Source organism: Micropterus dolomieu, linkage group LG19 (genome assembly GCF_021292245.1).
Source record: "Micropterus dolomieu isolate WLL.071019.BEF.003 ecotype Adirondacks linkage group LG19, ASM2129224v1, whole genome shotgun sequence".
Taxonomy (NCBI): domain Eukaryota; kingdom Metazoa; phylum Chordata; class Actinopteri; order Centrarchiformes; family Centrarchidae; genus Micropterus; species Micropterus dolomieu.
The window spans coordinates 11,759,191-11,779,720 of record NC_060168.1 but is presented as its reverse complement, the minus strand read 5'-3'; the positions used below and the strand labels follow the sequence as shown (position 1 = coordinate 11,779,720).

The window sequence follows — 20,530 nt, the reverse complement described above, 5'->3', positions numbered from 1 at the left end:
TGTACCTGCAGTACCATGGACAAGTGGATTATAGGGATGGCAATTCTGGACTGTTGGTTGGTCTGTCTGTCAGCCCAACTCTTTGACCCTGATTGAAATATCTCAACAACTAGATGGGTTGCCCCAGAATTTGCTACAGATAAGTAGATAAATTCTTCATTGCTCTGGTGATCCTCTGACTTTTCTTCTAGTGTCACAAGCACAGGTCAAAGTTTTCTCAGCATCTACGTCATGGATTGGACATTCTATGTTCCCAGACAATTCATTTTAGTAACTTTGGTGGTCCGCTGACTTTTCCTCTAGCACTACCTGCAGGCTTTTGTTCAGATTTAAATCTCTGAACTGTGGGATGGATTGCAATGAAATTAGGTAAATGTTTCTCACAGGACAAATCTTACTTACTGGTGATCTCCAGACTATTCCACAGGTACCACCGTTAGCCAACATTTTATTCGGATTTTATTAAATAATCTTGACAACTTTGGATGGATTGCTGTTAAATTTGGTGCATTCATGGTCCCCAAGTGAATGAACTGTATTACATTGATTCCTTGAATTTTCCTTTAGCGCCATCATCACGTCAAAATTTTAGTTTGTGAAATGATATTCCAAGTCATCATCAGTCATACTTTGTGATAATTAGTAAATGTTAGCTTGCTAACACTTTAGAGCAGAATCTTCTGTGTCTTTATTTTAACACAGTGAAAGCGTGCCACAATTAGAATACATTGTAATCCACGTGAATGCAAGCATGTCTTGAAACTACTAATTTTTTACAGCCACTTTTCAAGCATATAGAGTTTGAGTGTTTGATACTTGATGATAGCTTTTAGGACAAGTATCATTTTAAATTGCTCTTAGTCCTTTTGAGAATTTGTCTTTTACAATTGAACAAATGCCAACAGTCAACAGCACTACTAAGGTTGTCTTGTTTAAAGCTACTGGGTTGGTCAATAGCACTACTCAAAGCATTGCTAATGCTGTACCTAACTTGCATTTCTATCACTCTAGTCAACCTTAGGGGAGTGCAAACCCAGGACACAGTTCTAACCACCCAGGCACTGTGCCACCTGAGCCGGCAATGCTTGACCTCAAGGTGGCTTTTGAGTAAAGTCGGGTCACAAAAATCGATGGGTTTCTCCCTGTTGGGAGCATGAATGTGCACGGCACATTTCATGGTTTTTGAGATACTCTCAGGTCGCAGACAAGCAAACGAACAATAATGCATCACATATAAAAGAGGTACATATGGTAAGAGTACAGCTTTCAGTTTAGTGCTTTGTGTTCCAAAACAATTCATTATCATATCAAATATGAAGACGTCAGCGATTTCTTTCCTTTCTGCTGCAGCCTTTCTTGATGTGAGTATGTCAGCTTTGCAGAGTTAAGCTCAACAGCACCACTTGAGCTGGAGGTTAAGCTTTTAGCTTAGTGGTGTACGTTTTCTCGCTTTTGTGGGGTTGGAAGAATGGACTTCTACTTTAGATTCCTGGTCACTTGAGTGAGGATAAAAGTGGCTTAGAGTCAGTGATCAGTAGTGGGCAGATTGACTTTGGAGTCTTTATCTCAAGAAGGCCAGAATAGAACAGAAAAGTGAGAGATTTCAGGCTGCCCACAGTCACTGCTTCACTTAAGGTAAAAGATGAGATTTTACATTTTGCACAAACCAAGAGTGCACTAGCATAACAACTAGGTCCCATTTCAGCATCTAAAATTCTGACATTTGGCTATAATATTAAAGGTTCTCTGGAGATTTTTATTCATATCAGATTTCCATATATTTCATAAGCCATGTATGGTTCGCCGAATCAGAAACATGCGCTGCTTAGCATATTGTTTGGCACATTGAAGCAGAGGTCTTTCTACCCATCAGACATTTAGAAAAAAGAAAAAAAAATTCGGGGGTTTCCCCCTGACTGCAAGGAGAAAAGAGAAGGGTACATGGTTGTTTAAGCTTGCTCCCCATACACACTTCCTAACTTACCATCAAAGCAAATCTTAAGGATCTAAGCCATTCTTGGATGTTTTTGATCCACGTATGTGTTATTTAATGCAAAGAAGAGCTATCTGACAATTCCCAGAGCCGAAGGTGATTGGGACATCTGTCTACCTTAGGGTAGCTTTTTCTTTTATCATCACACAGGGCTTCCCCTGGGATTTTTCAGATGCAAGCTGATTCAGAAGAGTCCGGTCTCTCTGGGGCATCACTGAATGTATCAGGAGAACAAGATACTCACTGCCGTCTTTGCGGCGCAATTTCAGAGTTCAAAAGTAAAGTGAATCTTCCATTTACAGTCAAGGAATGTCTCACCCCAACCTTCAAAGGTATTTTTACGGTGTCTTATTTTATTGTAAAGTGATTGATGTTCCTTGTCCCAGTTTGAAAGGTATTTGCATTGTTGGGTATTGATCCTGTACAGAGATAACTTTAATAGAGAGATTGGGAGTATAACTCTGTGGTTATCATGTTAACAAATTTCCAGTATTTGCGTTATCGTTGGGTTCTTGGGATTATGTCCCTTTGGATGTTTATGATTACATGAATGGGCTTGTCTCAGATATTGAGTGTCTGTGTACTAAAAAAATATATATACTGTTTTTAATTATTTTTGTGAATTTGAAGCAGCATTTAGTGTTTTTCCTTGTCCTCTAGAGAACAAGCTGTAAAAACAACGTTGACATATTATAACATTATAAAGCTCATATGGCGAACATGTTAGCAAACAGATGCCTATTTATGCATCTGGCAGACAATTGTGAAACACCATGAAATGAATAAGTGAGAATAAATGAACACAAGAGTGCCGTAAGGATAAATGATAAAGATTACCCAATAGCAGTACATTTCAATGACTTCAAACATGACATCTCATCATTTAGGTCCCAGGGCACTGAAAATGTGACTCTGCCAGAGAGAGGTAGTAACAGTGATGAGTGAACTGTGCTGGATATTTAACTTGCAAACTTTATCCTCCAAAGACTTGAATGATGAGATACCATGGCATGTCGTGCTCTAAGGAGTTTCATGATTTTATAAACCTACTTATGGTACACTCAAGATACAAGTAGTCTATATGATTACACAACTTGAAATGACTTGTGAAAGCCGCAAGGCCGATGTTTTCATTAATGAGATGTGCAATTTCTGTAAATATTCTTGCAAATAGACTTGATTAGGTGTCATAGTGGTTCACTTGTTCCTGTCTTTCTTTTCACTTTTTCTTATATGTGAAATTGCAGACATGTCGCTGTCAATTATTGAAAGACACAGAAGAGTAGTTGTCTCACACATGTGCACACAGAGTAAGGAGAGCATTATCTATTTAAAGGTTCAGTGTGTAGGTTTTAGTGGCATCTAGAGGTGAGGGTTGCGAATTGCAAACTGATTACAACCAACAGCTCGCTAACCACTCACTCATCCCTCCCTTTGCAAGCGGCGGAGAGAAGCCATGGTGGCCGACATGCTCTGCCGGCTATTGTGCTAAATAATACTTGTGGCCCTCCATTTGTCCAAATTTCACGTCTCTTCTTACTTCTAACTCTTACTGCTACTTCTTCTTCTTTGTACATATTTAACTGTAGAAACATGGCAGCGCAACATTGCGACTTCCGTGTAAAGGGACCCATGGTGTATGTAGATAGAAATGGCTCATTCTAAGGAAATAAATACATAACAGTTCATTATGTGAGGTCTTTATACAACACTGAAAACATAGTAATGAAATGTATTATATTGCATTTCTGTCAATAGATCCTCTTAAATATTACACAGTGGACCTAAGATTGTTTTTAGAATGATTTAAAAACTCTCTTGACGAAGGTCCAGAGGGACCAGTCAGTATGATCAATAAATTGCACATATTTGTTGTTAATTTGTTGTTAATTGTAAATTGTTATTGTTCCATTGTTATTTTTATTTTTTTATTCTTATTTTAATTTTTTTATATTGTCAGTTGTATTATTTTTCTCTATTCTTCTGTTTCTACATCTATTTATGTCAGCTGTATGTCTGTCTGCGTGTAGCACCTTATCACCAAAGCAAATTCCTTGTATGTCTAAAACTACTTGGCAATAAAGCTCCATCTGATTCTGATTCTTCGGATTCTGAAATTGTGATGCTGTGCAAGAGCAATGTGCAGGATATTCTTTTCTCAATATTCAAAATACCAACAACAACAGTAACACAGTAAGCCAGGAAAATCTGGAAATCTATATTTATCCAGAAAAATCCCATCCCTACTTTGTTCTTATATACCTATGCATGTGTTTCTACAGTGATGTTGGAAATGGCTTTTATGTTTTGTTGTATGTTTGCACACCTTTCGCGACGTGCACCTCAAATTCAGTTAATTTTGCCACACCAGTGTTTCAGTTGACCGATCTCGCAATGTTACCAAAAGTGAAAAGTAAATTGTGAATTGTCAGAGCCACTACAAAATGTAATGGGTTCGTCCTTGGTCAATGCTACACCCTTCCACCAAGTTTCATTAGAAATAGTTCTAATGTGTTGGGGTAGTTTATCTGTAATCCTGCTGACAGACAAACAAACAAACGCCACGGAAAACATAACCTACTTGGCGGGGGTAATAAAACCTCCCAACAAATATATATTTTCCTCGAAAACCTTGATGTGAGGTGCTCAGGTGAAAAGCCATGTGGATGCTGGAATCAGAGAGAACAACAGAAAACAAAAAGTTACAGAACATAGATCACTTAGGTTGCCCTTGATGTTTACTGATGGCAGGTCACACGTGCCGATAGAGCAGGAAGCGCTCCTTGGGAGGTGAGCGCAGCTGTAGGAATCAAAGGGGCTGTAGCCCTCTGTGTAACTGATGTATTACTGCATATGCCATCATAATATGATCTGACAACGCAACACAGTGCTTTTGCGATGGGATAAGGATAAGTTGTACACAAGAGTTCATGCACAGCAGGCGTCTGAAGTCATGCAGCTTGATGTAACTTGACAACATAGGATTGTGTATATATATATAGGAGGAAAACTATTGGATGAAAGGAGCAGCTCCCAGCAGGTATGTGCCTTGACGTGTCACCCCCTTCACATGAATCAACAGTAGCGCTGGAGGGGCTGGTGGGGTAGTTGGTGCCAGGAGGCTACAAAGACCTCTTCATAAAAGCAGCTAGTGGAGCAATCATGTACGCAAGTACAGAACAGTCTGAGTTACACCATCCATTGCTTACGCTTGTGTCCTTTGAATTTAACAGGCGATGGAATCACAAGTGCTGCTATGTAATTATTTTCAACCAAGCAAATTAAACAACACAACGTTGACAGCTGTAACTTTAATCATTGATACAAGGACACACACAGAGATTTAATTTTTGCGGGGGTAACAGCGTAATATATGACACCTTATCTCAAGGTCAAGAGGGAAATGTATTGAGCAAAAACTCTACACTAAGTACCTACATGATATGATGTTTGCTGGATGGCAAAGGACGCTGTCATAAAGGGTGTGTGTAAAACAAATTGCAATCTGTCTGTCAGCTCATGTTAAATGGAGTGCACCATTGATGAGACTTGCAATCTGGTGTCTGCTTTTGTTAGAGGCAAGCAGTGGCTTATGAGTCATGGCATTTAATATAGATTTTATACATTGCATACATTTTAGGGATGTTGGAAGCAAGGTGAAACACATTGGTCCTGTCTTTATTTGATGACATCATGTTGTTGACCAGCAAATGTCAGAAATGACCTTCAAGAAGAATAGATATTGTGAAATATTTAATCCCATTTACGTTGACAGATCCATGCCCTGTTACAGCTTATTCGGGCTGTAACCTGGGAACATTGCCGAAACCAGACACGAACCATGAGTATAAAAGCAGGATTCACGCAGCACAAGCCATGCAAATCAGTTGAAGTGTGTTCACATGGAGAAAATCAGTATTCCAATTTCACTTTCACCTCAGCTGATGTGGAGGAATTAACTGTCAGTCCGGTGGTTGCCTTTCTTCATGCTTTTTACACTACATCTACGTGAACATTTTATGAATTTACTTTTTAATCCTCACAGTCATGAAACTCCTCCATTTTATACCAACAAGAGCATTTATTATTCTGCCAGCACTGCATTCAAAAGGGCTGGTGTTGCAAGGAGGTCAAACATGAATCAGAGCAGCTCTCTAATATAAAAATATCGCCTCAAAGCAGCCAGCAGCAGAGGCAGTCAAAGATATGGGGCAAACGGCAAGAGTAGCCTTTGCAGTACTGCCACTTGCTTTTGGGGGCTGCAGTACTATGTACAGTAAAATAGTAATACTTTAGTATTAATTTCACCCTCATCATCATCCTTGTCTTTGCCATCAAAAGCTATAAATCCAGTTCTGTGATGAGAGCAGCAGGTGTTTAGCTTCTGGTAAGAACCCCATTATTCTGTCCAGCTATGTGGCCGTGTATTACTCCTGTTCTCTCTGCTACTGATCCCCTGCGTTGTCACCATGAATAAGAATATGTTCTTAGTGAACTCAGCCAGTAAATTAAGGATTAATAAAAAAAAGCCATCCATCATGTTCATTTTGTTAGAGTTTGTTGTTCCACACAACAGATGCATATGCTCCTTTTAACATCTCGCTCAACAATCACCACCGCCACCTTCCACAACAAGAACATCAGTGGGAAAGAACTAATAAAGGAGGCAGTGACATATTGTTGGGATGACTGAGTGTTATAGCATCAAAGCAAACCTGCCTTTTTGTTAGCACACTCACTCTTCCCACCTGTGCTGTGTCAGGATAGACACAATGCCCCACCATGACTCAAGACAGCCAATGCATACTAATCCAGCCTCTGCAGCCCATAGACCAGTCAGAAGTGGCAGCCTGCCTCCTTGCGTCGCTGCATGGCACCAGTACCTCTCACTTCTGCTGTTTGTCTGCGCTGCCGTGGCCCCAGTGGCCTGTATGCTATCGGGGTGAGAGGTGTTACTGTGCATTTACTTTATAGCTGTGGGTTTATGTCTGTGTCTCAAAGGACAGGATGGGGGGGGGGGGTTGCATGAGAGGAATACGTAATTCATTCAGTAGGTCCTTGTGAGTACATCTGTGTGACACATGTAAAAAGTGTTAAAAAGGGGCTGCTGTTTTATGTAGCATTTTCAGGCATCTATGGTGTGCATTATTATGCTTTCAGAGGGAAAAAAAGTGCACATCCATCAGGGTGAAATGTGCTCCTCTCTAAAGTAGCCCTGATGATGGTTGGCATTCTGTGTCTCTTAACACTTTGCTGATAAATATTTACGCCCTGAAAATATTTGAGGGCTGAACAACATGCAGTGCCATTTATTTTAATCCTATTGCACCTTTCATTATTTTTTCTGAGGCTTATAAAATCAATCTCTGCAGAGAGTGTGCAAAGGTGCATTTAATTTTCCCTCGCTATTAATCTCTAACCCAATGAGATGATTAATTACACTGTAATAAAGGCTTGTCGCAGTTAGGACTGTGTCTTTATTCATGAAGGCCTCCACGTGGAGCCACATTTACATTTAAATGTGTTCATGGGCGGGATGTTCTTATCTGCCAGGCTTAGGCTGGAGGGCAGGACGGGTTCAGGAGCAGAGGCAACAAATGTGGTGGTCTGTCTGACTTCTCTGCAGAGGTTGTCAAACCAAAGCGGGAATCCTGCATGAATGGCCGGTCAGTTGTTTACAAACCGCAGCACAGATCTCATGTGACCAGAGGGTTTTCAGTGTTTGGTGAGAGGAAATGTCCCATGGCTGTGTAGATAAATGGTTTATTGAAATAAGAGTTGAAAGGGCCAGGAAAAGCATCTTGTCACCTCTTTTTATAGTTTATAGTAAATGTGCTGTGTGATTACACAACTGAATTGTGTGTTTAATATGTTTTGAGGACAAAAGACATTAAGTGGCATTCATGTTTTGAAAAGTCTAAACACACCTCACATGTTGAAGGGTGTTTTGCTCCAGAGGAAATAAATTACTTAAACTACTGTTCTTAGATATTCATTTGCATTTATGCAATCCATTCATCTCCACTCAGCGCAATTAAGATGTCATTTCAAATAAGCAAACCTATCCTTGCGGGATAACACCCAAGCAAGGGAATATTTAGGGAGGAGAACTTGAGATTTGTGATACCCTTGGAGTATAGCAATTCATTTGACCTTCAGATGGTTTTAAAGGGAATCTCATTCAGCCATGTAAAGAGAAATGGCTTGTGTTAATGCAGAGGTGTGCTGCTTGAATACAGAGGAGTCTCAAAATTTGTTCGGCTTATGGCTTCCCTACTAATAATGAAGCCCTGCCCATCGGTACTCCAGGAGGAGATAAATGGCGGCTGTCTGTTCATATGTCCAGCACTCCAATCCTACATACTCTCTCTCTCTCTCTCTCTCTCTCTGAGTCTCTTTCCCTGTCTCTGTTTATCTCTCCTCCTCTGTCTCTTTCTCACTCACTCTCGAGCATATTTTCCTGCTTGCTCCTGCACTATCTCACAAACACGCTCGCACATACCCTTGGAAAAAAAGAAGAGGGGGGTGAAATGCATGAGTTAAGTTTTAATAAGGGAGAGAGGTAATTTGAAAAGTCTTTGGAGGTGTTTGGAAATTTATCAATAACAACCAGCTGGGATTTCATGCATGGGAGCATTTGGTGTAATTGCCTGCACATCCCTGATAGAGGTTCCTCTTCAATAACAAAAATATGCTCTTTAACGCAAAAAAGACTGACACTATTTACAGACTCTTCCTTTTTGAAACAGTTCATAGGATGTGATGGTTGATGTTGTTGTTTTTGACCACTAACCAAACAGCCCTCTCATTTATTTCATCTAGGTTCTCTTTGTGCCAACTTTTGCCACTTGCCGTTTTATTCATGCAACAAAAAAAAATGGATATCCTTCATTTTCTAAGATTGCTGTACTTCAAAGGCATTCATTTGCATTCAGCTGTGCAAATTTAAAGCCTCTTTTTGAAACAATAACATCTCTCCATGTAACTCATTCCTTCTTAGAGCCTGAGCCAGCTACAGAGGAACACTACTTTTTTGTAAAAGTATCACAGGTTCTTGGTAATTGCATTAGTTGACAATGGAAGATGAGCTAATGTAAATTCTAACTCGTCCTTTGTCCCGTTAGTGTGACATGGATTAATTCTCTTATCTACACAGTATCGCAGACGGGATTCAGCTTGTTGTGAATACCGTAGAGGAGCTGATGAGAGAGCTTAAATAACACATCAGCTTGATCTATTTCTCTACATAAACATGATTCAAGCACATAAACCGTCAATATTAGCCCTAACTACAGGCATCAAAAGTGGCATAGATGGATGCAGAAGGTTTTTTAATGAGAAAGCTAAGCTTCTCTCACTGGCAGTTCATATTTCATTGAAAGGCTGCCATTGTTATCAACATGATCAATGAAATAACTGGTGGACCATCAAAGAAAACAAAAATAAGCTCAAATGTTAGGCTAAATGTTCACCCAGAGGCCTGTTTTGGTTTAAAGAGTAAGCTGGAGTCTTTTCTTTAGTAATATCAAACCATGTTCCTGATTTGAAAGGATTCCAGGTTTTACTCAGCAGAGTTATCCAGATAATTCAGTAAACCTGCTTTTTGGAACTGGCCCCAGATCCACCTCGATCCGTTTTTTGGTTGTTTTTTTTTATATAGTCAAGGCAACTGTAAAGCAAAATGATCACCACCAGCCTTGAATAAGTTTCTGTACTGTCTTTGTTGACACAAAAAAACAGACTTTTCTTGCCGCCATAAAACGGAGTGTGAATTCTCTCACACAAATTACACATGAATGATAAGGTCATGGTCAATAGCAGCGTAATCATCCAAACCGGAGATTGGATGTCTGTTTGTCTGACTGTCAAGAGAGATTCATGCAGAGGGGAGCGAGTGCTCTCTACTGTGCAGGGAACAAGCTTAGGGCCTCATAGTGTATTACAGCGGGAATAACCCACACCGCCACCCCTGCTATCAAAATTGCTTGGGAGGAGATTGCTGCGGGAGGTTGTGTCTGTCTCTGCGTCCCGGTTCTATATTTTGTTCTGTGCCCAAGGTGCTTCACTGATCTCAGGCCAAAAGCTGTGTGAAAAATTCTGCTAACTCACAGAGGATGATAGCTAGAGGAGGGGAAATTCAACAATCCACCACAAAGCGCTGGTGAAAAGGAGAGTGGAGAAGGGAAAAGAGAGGTGGGGGGAAATGAAAAATGAACTGGAAAATGAGGACAGAACTCTAGTCTATTATCGCCTCTTGTTGTGATTTTGGAGATAAGTATTGCCTAAGTATGTTGTCAGGTCCACTGGAACACATAACTGACAGCGCCACAAGTTGCGGGGCAGTCTTGGCTAACCTTTCGACCCTGCGCACTTTTGGTTGCTTGTTCACTGAGCTAGAAGTTCCTTGGCCAAAGTTTATGGATGTTGTGGTAGTGAACAGTCCCAGTGGTTAGGAGAACATCTTGTATCTGAAAGGTCATACTGTCAGTTCTTGCAACAGCCATTACGCATCCATCAGCAGGCATGTCTGCTGTCAAAGTGTGCTCGAGACGCCTGAATACCTATCTGCTTTCTCAGTGTAAGTCAAGCTATGTAAGTGTCACTGCCAAAAATGTAAATAATAAATATGGTGTTTGCTAATTAATTAAGTTATGGATTGTGTGCAATGCTGTTTCAAATAGTCATCAGTCAAAAAAAGTTACTGATGTTTGTGGTTTCATAAGCATTTTTCTTTGGCCTTTCCTGTGACCTCATTTGTCTGAGTTGCCCTTGATATGACTGATTTGGATTCACAGTCAAACAAGAAATAGCAATTAACCCAAAGATTCTCTCAAAGGTCTTAGAGAGTGGACAGCTTTTGTTAATGTTAGTATTTTTCTCTAAGTGCATGTCCACTCAAAATCTGAAATATAGTACAACATAAAATTATTTAAAGGTGAATGTTATCTTCGACAGCCTAATATGTAAGTACAATGTTTCATTTCTCATGGTGTGGCACATTTCAAAGAGTCTATTTTGTCTAGAGTCAGAAAAGATTGAAAACCATTTACTTCCATACAATACCCTGCTCAAAAAGCTTGCCTTTGCAATATGTCTACATAGCAAAGCTGCCGTCACTCTACAAGACATCAATGTTTCCCTGCCATACAAGTGTAGCTCTTGTTCTGGTTGTTTGTTTTCTAAAGTGGAGCCATGCTTACCTAAGCAAAACTCAATATGGATTATTGCTTTAGCATTTCCACACAGAGGTGTGTATGACGCATGTACAGGACTGCATTTCCTCACTGTGCTGTTTGACTGCACTATAACACTAGTGGTGCCGTGTTTCATAATATTATTGGAAATGTGGTTGTGTGCCTGAATGACAACATTGTTATTTCTAAAAATTCTTGCACATAACAAAGGAAAAAAAAGAACATACATGCTACTTTTTTTTTGTGAACATATAGAAAGAAATTATTTACTTTACTTAGACCATCAGTTCGCCAGCATTATATCTGTGTTGAGCATCATCCCATACTTGAAAACCAAAAGACAAACAAAGTAGTAAACCGTAGCCCCCACAATGTGCTTGAAGCAGCAGTAAGGAATTCTCTTAAAAATAACTTTGTTATAATGCTAAATATATGTCTATCCTAACAGTAGTACATAAGTAACACACAGACAGGTACACTGTAAAAATATAAAGGCTCTGAAAACTCCAAATTTCAAGGCAACTTACTGCAACTCAAACTTTTGAGTTGGCCTCAAAAAATGTTAAAAAACATAAATTTCCACAAAAATAAGCCACTTCAATTTCCATGTTTATTTTCAACAAACATTAAAGAAACACATGACTGTATCATTCATTTATTCATGCAAGTCCAGTGTAAACTTTTAAAATAGTGTATATCTGACGACCAATTTCAACACAATTTCCGTGTCGTAGTCTATGGCTCAATAGATCTTGTTGACTTGAGCTGAACCCACACAGGATAACTGAGAAAGGACAGTGAGAAATAAAAGGCAAATCAGTTAATTTACTTTTAATGGATCTATACAACAAAATATTCTTACACACTTTAACAGTGTACTGTGCACGACCACGCTGCATTCTATTCAGGCTGTGCATATACTGTATTTCTTAAATTGTGATTGAAATTAAAACAGCAAAACAAACACACACCTTACGTTTTCTAGTGTGTAGCACGTTCTCATGCACTGGCTCGTGGACTGCGAGCAGATATTCCATGAAGTCAAAAAAAAGTTTGTTTATTTACAATTCACAATTTTTAATTCAATACACTTTTTGTGTACATCAACTTACAGTCTGCTAGCTGTCAGTTCTGTGTGTTTCCCGAAAAAAAATCCACAGCCTTGCCTCTGAAAACTGGAAATAAACATAGCAGCTCTGCATGTGAACATACCGATCTAGCACACGAGAGAGGGTTGTGTTTAATGGAAACTCAGTACACCTTTCCCTGTGAGACTGACCATGGAGCAGCACAAGCTTCAGTGGGCATGTGCGTGTATACACTCGCACAGTTGTCAGTTTATTATGTACACCAAGAACAAATTCAATGTAATACAGAGGATTATAATGAGTTTTTAACTTTTTGAGTCATGGTATACTTAGTTACTTTACACTGAGAAGTGTTCCAAATATTTAGTCCATCCTTTACATATATAAAAAAAGTACAGTTGACAAAATGTTGAGAACCCCTCTCAGTATAACCCAGTATGGTTAACTAGCACAATAAACAGCCTTCAAATTGACCATTAAAATTTCAAACACATTGAATAAACTTACAACCATAATACCTATCAAAGAAAGGTTTTAATGCAGAGCCACTGTATTGCACTGCATTAGTTTTGTCTATGTGTACCTTATAAATTCTAAAGAGAGTGTAACATAACTTGTGCTGCCTCTTTAAGAGAGTGGCTTGCGTATGGACTGTTTTGTTCTGTTTGTCCTAGTAAGCTTGCTGTTTTCTCGGTCCTGGATAACTAGCAAATCCCTTGACAAAATGACATGGTGGGTGGGGCACACTTAAATACATTTATGGGAAACCCTGTAGGCTATTTGGCCATAAAAAATAAATTACGCTATTTAGCAGTATTCATTTTGATGTAATACTTAAACGAATAGTGGTTAAAAATTCTCTGAGCCCTGACAATCGGCTGTTTTGTCATTGACGCACCCAATGCACTTCTGAACCACGGAATCAAAGTCCTTATAGGCAAATCATGCCACTCGGCCGCCATCTTGGCAACGCCTCCGGGCAGCTATTTCGGACTAACAAGACCAGGCTCCTATCTGAATGAATGGGGAGAAAGCCAGAACTGCACTTTGACAGGTCTACATAAAAACTACATGAATAGAATCAGCAGTAAAATCAGTTAAAAATTGCTGAAATACTCTGACGATTTTGCCCCAAGCGTCCAAAAAAGGTTGAAGTCAAGGGCAACTGGACTTGGTTGAAGATCCGTCCCTCATCCAAAGGCCTTCTTCAGTTCTGACTGACTGGTAGGCAAACTAAGCTATTTCAGCCAGTGTTCCTGGCTGTTGGAACGACAGTCATTATGATTGTTAAGACTACCTGAGGCCAAGACTGAATGACCATCGTTGGCATCACCTGAGGCCAATAAGTTACGTTTGTTGAGTTTCCTGGGAAGTGATGAAAGGACCGCATTGTAAGTGGGGGATAAGTGGTGGCGTAGACCCACTCCTCTGTTCAGCGACGGCTTCTCAACCCGGGTGTAGATGGCTTCCTTGACACCTCTTTCAAACCATCCATCTTCTCTGTCTAAAATGTTCATCTGGTTGTTCTCAAACGAGTGTCCTCTGTCCTTCAGATGTAAGTAAACTGCAGAGTCTTGACCTGAGGAGTTGACCCTTCTGTGTTGAGCCATGTGTTTGTGTAGTGGTTGTTTAGTCTCCCCAATATACGGGGTCTGTGCATTCCTCACTGCATTGGACTGCATACACTAGATTGCTTTTCTTGTGTTTGGGTGTGCGGTCTTTGGGGTGTACCAGCATCTGTCTTAGCGTGTTCTTGTGTTTAAAAAACACAGGGATGTTGTGTTTGGTGAAAATCCTCCTGAGTTTCTCTGATACTCCAGACATGTATGGAATCGCAATGTTGTTGCCTTTGACCTTTTTTCTCATCCCCTGTAGTTTTGTTCTTCCTGGATCTTGTGGCTGTTTTTACAAAGGTCCATTTAGGGTATCCACAGGCTATAAGTGCCCCCTTCAGGTGGTTCTGTTCCTTCTCTCTGGCTTGGGTGCTTGTTGGTATGTTTTCTGCTCTGTGGTGCAGTGTTCTCATGACCACTAGCTTATGCTCCAGTGGGTGGTGGGAATCGAAGACTAGGTACTGATCTGTTTGTGTGGGTTTTCTGTAAACATTCACATTTACTCATTTGGCAGACGCTTTTATCCAAAGCGACTTACATTTGAGGAACAACATACAATCATTAACAGAGCATAAAATACAGCACAAGATCTACAACTGACAACACATTAATAAAAGCAGCAATAAATACTAGTAAGTGCTAATGGCACATATCGCATCAATGGGGTAAATGCCTTAACATTTAGTTAACAAAAAGTGCAAGCAATACAAGATAACTGTAGGAGAGAGAAGAAAAAGAGCACAAGAAGTGCACGTTAGATGTTAGGAGTTAGAGGTGTTATGAGAGGAAGTGTTCTCGGAAGAGATGAGTTTTCAAGAGCTTCTTGAAGTTAGAGAGGGACGCCGCTGCTCTGATGGCATGTGGCTTGAATCTTATTCTGGAGGCCATGGGTCCACAGCAATGGAGTGACATGCGTCCTTTTGGGCTGATCAAAAACCAGACGTGCTGCTTCGTTCTGAACCATTTGTAGGGGCTTCACCACACAAGCTGGAAGACCCGCTAGGAGGGCATTGCAATAGTTGGCGAGAGGTAACCATGGCCTGTACCAGAAGCTGAGTGGCATATTGAGTGAGGTAGGGCCTGATTTTTGTGATGTTATATAGAGCAAAGCAGTACGACCAAGAGACAGCAGCAACATGGTCTGAAAAGGACAGCTGGTCATCAATCATGACACCCAAGTTTCTCACTAGGGGCCCTAGCACTGAGCCTTGGGGTACCCCTGTGGAGAGGCAGTGGGAGGAGGGTAATTGTCCTTGCCACAAAACATTGTCGGAACGCCCTGAGAGGTAGGATTCGAACCACAAGAGTGCTTTACCCGAGATGCCCATTGCTGAGAGTGCGGATAGGAGGATCATGTGATTGACTGTGTCAAAGGCAGCTGACAGGTCAAGCAGGATAAGAGCCGAGGATTGGGCTGCAGCTTTAGCTGACCTTAGCCGTTTCAGTAGAGTGGCCACTCTTAAAACCAGACTGATATGGATCTAGGAGGTCATGGAGTGCTACATGTTAGCCTTGGTGTTTAGCCTTTTGCGCCATTTCCCGAGGGAGATGGGGGAGACATGTATAAGGACTGCTACATGATAGGTTTTCCTGTGCCGTGCTCACACAGTGGGAACTGACCAGGGCAGGAATAGAATGGTTAATTTTGAGAGATATAGAGAATTGGAGAATTGGCTAGTTATAGCTGCCACTTTGCCTGTGAAGAAGGCAGCAAAGGTATCAGCAGACATGTTTGTTGGTGGAGGAGATGGAGGAGAATTTAGTAGCGTTTTAAAAGTGGAAAATAATTTCCTTGAGTCCGTGGCACTGCTTATTCTGTCATTGTAGAACGCCGTTTTGGCCGCACTGATGCTTGTTGAGAAGGAGGATAGGAGCAGTTGCTAGCCCTTAAAGGAGACCTATTATGCTTTTCCACATTTTATGACTTATCTTCAATGTTATAATGTTGGATGTTCATGTTAAACATGGCCAAAGCTTCAAAAAATTTGGTTAAAATATTTAAAAGAAATCCCTGTGAGCAAAAACCTCAGATTTCCTCCTGTTCTGAACACACTGCTTTTTCTACCAAGAGCTCTGTTCTACGTAATACAGAGCCAGAAGGAGCTGGTGTTCCATGTGTGGCAGGTTGAGGGTTTTTCTCCCTCCCGCCACTATACGGCACTGCACTGGCGCCCTGACAACCGGATGCCGCTACCGTGGCCTATAAGTACAGGTGATGATGCACCTGTGTCGGTCTCTCTCTCACCTTGTTTGGGCGTCTCGACAGTTGGCGACGGTGGTCCTGCGTTGTGGTGTGCTGTTTGCGAGCGCTGTCATGGCTGTCATGGCCTGTAACCGAACAGTTTAGCTGGTGGTAATGGTCCTAAATCTGTGTATGTGCACGCGATGTTGCTCTCAATCCGTGTGGTAAGTTTGCTGTCTGCTTGTGTGCCGATGTAACTGTCTGCTGTGTGCGCTTATTGCATCGCGGTTAAAACACTGCTCCCTTGAGAGTTTTAGAGCGAACCGTTTGCCGTGCTGCCTGTCTCTTGCCAGTGGGCTGATTATGTGTGTGCGCTGTGGAAACATGGGGGTATGTATGCATGTCTCTCGTATTGTAGCCCATTTAATTGAATATATACCAAGCGAAACATTAATGGTGCTAAATCTTCCCCTCCCCCCAGTGATCTGCTGCACTGCTGAACGGCGGCTCGTGTCTTGGCTTTGGGTATCTCTCTCTCTCCCCCTGTGGGATTGCCCTCTGCCTGGTCAGCCCAGTTCCGGCTCTGTCTTGGCTCTAAGTGGGCTTGCCGGTTTTAGCATTTCTTTGTGGTTTGGGTCTAGTTATAGTATATTTAGTTTATGGTTGGCATTTTGCTTTGGGTATGTTATTTTCAATCTTCTGTTTTAATTTAGGTTGGTTTAAATTATTTGATTTGCATGTTTTGATTAATTTTTGGTGTGTTTTATCCTTTTTGCCACTGTGTATTTTAAATTATTAGACCCATATTTCTATTTTATTCAGTAATGGCATGCCTTTTTAATTGGTATACATAGTTTGTTCAGTTAAATTACTTTTGGTCTAGGTTGTCTTTAATTAGTATTTTGTTAATTAATAAAATTATGTGTTTAAATGTGAAACACCCTCTCTGCCCCGGCTTTATTTCAGGTGAACCTGTGTGACCTATCTCTTAATATTATTTCCTGGGGTGAAACTACCCAGGTGGCGTTGTTGGCAACTTATTTAAATACAGAATCACTCCCTCGTCTTGCTACACATATATGGGCATAGCAACGGCTCAGTCTGCGTGTTCTGCCCAGCAACAACAATAGCCTGGTAACATGCTTCAGGTCTTGGCCAATCAGAAGACAGTGGGCTTTGAGAGCAAGGGCCTTACACACACAGGAGCATTTGCAGCTTGTTTCACACAGAGGCTGAAATGAAGCCCTACATGAAGAAATAAAAAGAAAAGAAAATATTTTTTGAACCATGCAAAGCTGCCATACAGGAGTCACAGAACTACAATATAGAACTGGAAAAGCAGTTTAATAGGTCTCCTTTAAGGTCAGCAGGGTCTTTGGTTTTTTGCTATTTTCTTTCAGTGGCTCTGAGATCAGTACAGAGCCCACGGATGGTATCAGTTAGCCATGGGTGGGACTGGTTCGGGCGGGCATGCTTGGTGGATAGAGGACACAGTCTATCCAGGCACGAGCTCAGTGTAGAGCAAAGAGATTGTGCGGCATCAGTGACCTCGAGTGAGGAAAATGTGTTGAGAGAAGGTAGAGCGGATGCTACCACTAAGGCAAAGTGAGTGGGAGACATGTGCAGAGGAGGCACTCAGTGGGACAGTTTCAGACAAGAACAAGGTCAAGCACATTGCCAGCTTTGTGGGTCAGGGGGCTGAGTTAGATCAAAGGACTGAATCAGAGACAGGAAGTCTGTTGAGTTTGATTTGTCCAAGTGAATGTTCATGTCACAGAGGACAAGTAACGGACAGTCATGATCTGGGATTGAAGACAGTAGTGTGTCTAGCTCGTCCACAAAGTTACCCACTTGGACGGTGGATGACAATCACAGAGACCTTTACCGGAGCTGACACCAAGACAGCATGATATTCGCAGGAGGCATATTGATTAGCAGTTGTGCAAATTTCCAGGGTGAAAGAGTAATTGTTGGACAGAGCAGCAGGGGTAGCGGTGTTTTCTGGTTTGATCCAGGTCTCAGTGAGCGCCAGTAGCCCAAGAGATAATGCGTTAGCATAAGTAGCGATAAAGTCAGCTTTGTTGACTGCAGACTGCCAGTTCCATGACCGAACAGAGACGTAAACAGATGTGGGCGGTGTCTGTTTTCAAGGCTTGAGGAGTGCGTTATTTCTGTGCCTAATGGCAAGAAACCTCTTGAGTGCACTGGAAACACCAATTTGCATGTGTACAGCGCAGTCCAAGAAGGCCAAACTGTTGTTGTGGACATCTTCTCGTGTGAACTTGATGTTACTGTCCACAGAGGTGATGTGTTCTGTGAAGGCTTGCACTTCCTGGCTTTTAATTTTGACCCAGGTGTCGTCCATATATCTGTACAAGTGGTTTGGTGCTGTTCCTCTGAAGTAGTTGAGGGCTTTGCTCTCCACTTCTTCCATGTAGATGTTCGCCACAATCAGGGATACCAGTGAACCCACGGCACAGCCATGCTTCTGTCTGTAGAATCCTCCGTTATACTGGAAATAGGTGGTGTTTAGACAGAGGTCGAGTAATTTGCAGATCAGGGCTGAGGCTAGTTCTGTTGTGCAGGGTGTTGTCTTGTGTTAGCCGTTTCCTTACGGTTTGTACTGCTTCTATGCTGGGGATGCAGGTGAACAAAGAAGTCACGTAATAGAATACCATGGTTTCATCTGGGTCCAGTTTCAGTTCTCGAACTTTGTTTACAAAGTCAATGGAGTTTTGGATGTGGTGTGGCATGTTTCCCATCAATGGAGCTAAGATGGTAGAAATGTGTTTGGCAATGTTGTAGGTGACCGTGTTAATGCTGCTGATAATCGGCCTGAGTGGGGCTCCTTCTTTGTGTATCTTGGGTAGTCCATATGCAAGGAAGGGCTTCTCCAGGATACAAATATTGTTCACGGGAGATGGTGTTGTCTTTCTGTAGCTGTTGTAGATATTCTATGACCTTTTTCTTTTATCCGCTGGTTGGGTCTCGCCTCAGTGTCTCATATGTGTTTGTGTCCATTAGTAGTGTGTTGACCTTGTTCCAGTAGTCCGCTGTGTTAAGGACTACCGTGCATCTTCCTTTATCAGCAGGTACTGCAGGAGAGTGATGTTTTGATCCTTTTATAGCTTAGTTTCCCTACCAGTCAGTCAGAACTGAAGAAGTCCTTTGGATGAGGGACGCAACGTCTTCTAGTATCTTCAACCAAGTCCAGTTGCCCTTGACTTCAACCTTCTTTGGGTAACTATGACCTGGATGACTGAGAATCTTTACAGACGTTTAAAAAGCGTTTGTCCCAAGCGGTTATACTTCTATTACGCATGCGTCACCACTTCCATGCATGCGCAGTAGAAGAATAACCGCCATCTTTGCCGTTACGAGCTTTCACCATAGAGATGTATTGAGGATGTGATTGAGTGGCGTGTCTCCTCTAAAAGGTCTCTGATGGAATTTATCAAACCCAGTTGTTTACCATGCTAACATTGGCTGACTACTTAGTTAGCAGGCAAGCTACAGTGTAGCATCAAGCACACGATTAACTAAAAAATTAATCATGTGTTTCCATCTTTTCCTAATTGGCCCTCGAACTCCACAATGGAAATGGTGTTTTTGTCTAATCCATTTAAAAGAGGATTAATTTCTAAAATGCACAATGTGCTATCACAGGAAGACTCAACACCTACATGGGACCATTTGTAAAGAGCCTGGCAGGAAGACCTAGGAGTGATCATTACAGACAATCAATGTTCAAAAGCCCAAAGATATGTTCATTCTACCTCTGTATGTATTAGACATGGACTTTTGCAGTTCAAGGAGGCCAGTCAATGTACAACTTTCGGACACCCAAAACAGTATGGTTTGTTTTGTCACCTTTATGGTGCGGAGATTAATTCTCTTGTGTTGGAAACAGAAAATGCCCCCTTCTCACTCAGCCTTATTGAAAGACATAATAGTTCATTTGAAATTGGAAACAATTAAATATTTGTTGAGGGGGAAATCTGAAATGTATTACATAGATTATTTTGGTGCAAATGTATAATTGATGTGTTTGGCATGGCGATGGCAATGATGTCCTCTGAAGTCTGTTGTTTGTTATTTTGTTTTTGTCTTTTTGTATTTTATATGCAAAAACCTCAAAGAGAATTTGAAAAAAAAAATTAAACATGTGACTACTGCAAGGCAGACTTTCAGTATTATATTCGAAAAAAATACGCACCTTTTTGACTTCAGGTTCTCAGGAAAACAGGAGAGCTGTCCTGGCATGTCCAACACTGACATGTGGATGAAAACCTCTGCAGGACTGCTTAGTACACCCCATTCTTAAGAAGCATGCGAAGGGTACTTGACCTGGCCTCAACTTGAATCCAACTACAATTTCAAAGTTGTGCTACCATAAGTTTTGCATTGAGACCAACTATATACAAGAAACATGATAAAGTTAGTTGAAGAAACTACTTTAA

At 41.2% G+C, this 20,530-nt stretch overlaps 1 long non-coding RNA gene across 1 annotated transcript; it reads left to right on the top strand.

The window, feature by feature from the left end:
- The first annotated feature begins 16,154 nt into the window (after nt 1–16,154).
- LOC123957094 lies at nt 16,155–16,922 on the top strand. The gene is made up of 3 exons (XR_006821716.1): nt 16,155–16,294; nt 16,388–16,460; nt 16,552–16,922. It is a non-coding gene; the product is annotated as an uncharacterized LOC123957094 (long non-coding RNA).
- Nucleotides 16,923–20,530: the final 3,608 nt, after the last annotated feature.